This window comes from Mandrillus leucophaeus, unplaced genomic scaffold (assembly GCF_000951045.1).
Source record: "Mandrillus leucophaeus isolate KB7577 unplaced genomic scaffold, Mleu.le_1.0 Scaffold611, whole genome shotgun sequence".
In the NCBI taxonomy this organism is placed as follows: domain Eukaryota; kingdom Metazoa; phylum Chordata; class Mammalia; order Primates; family Cercopithecidae; genus Mandrillus; species Mandrillus leucophaeus.
The window spans coordinates 1,426,660-1,426,866 of record NW_012106598.1 but is presented as its reverse complement, the minus strand read 5'-3'; positions in this window follow the sequence as shown (position 1 = coordinate 1,426,866).

The following is a 207-nucleotide window of genomic DNA, read 5'->3' as shown; positions in this document are numbered from 1 at the left end:
GGCTCTGAGCGCCCAGGGGGCTGCGTACTGACCTTGTCCATGGGCAGGCCCGGGAGACGCCCCCGCCCGCTCGCCGCAGACAGGAGGGACCAGAGCTGAAATACGCACGGGCAGAGCGGGGCCGACATGGGGGGCGCGTAGCTTTGGGAGGTTGGGGCGGATGCGCTGGAGTCTGGAAACCCGGGCCGGGGAAAGAGCGGGGCGGCC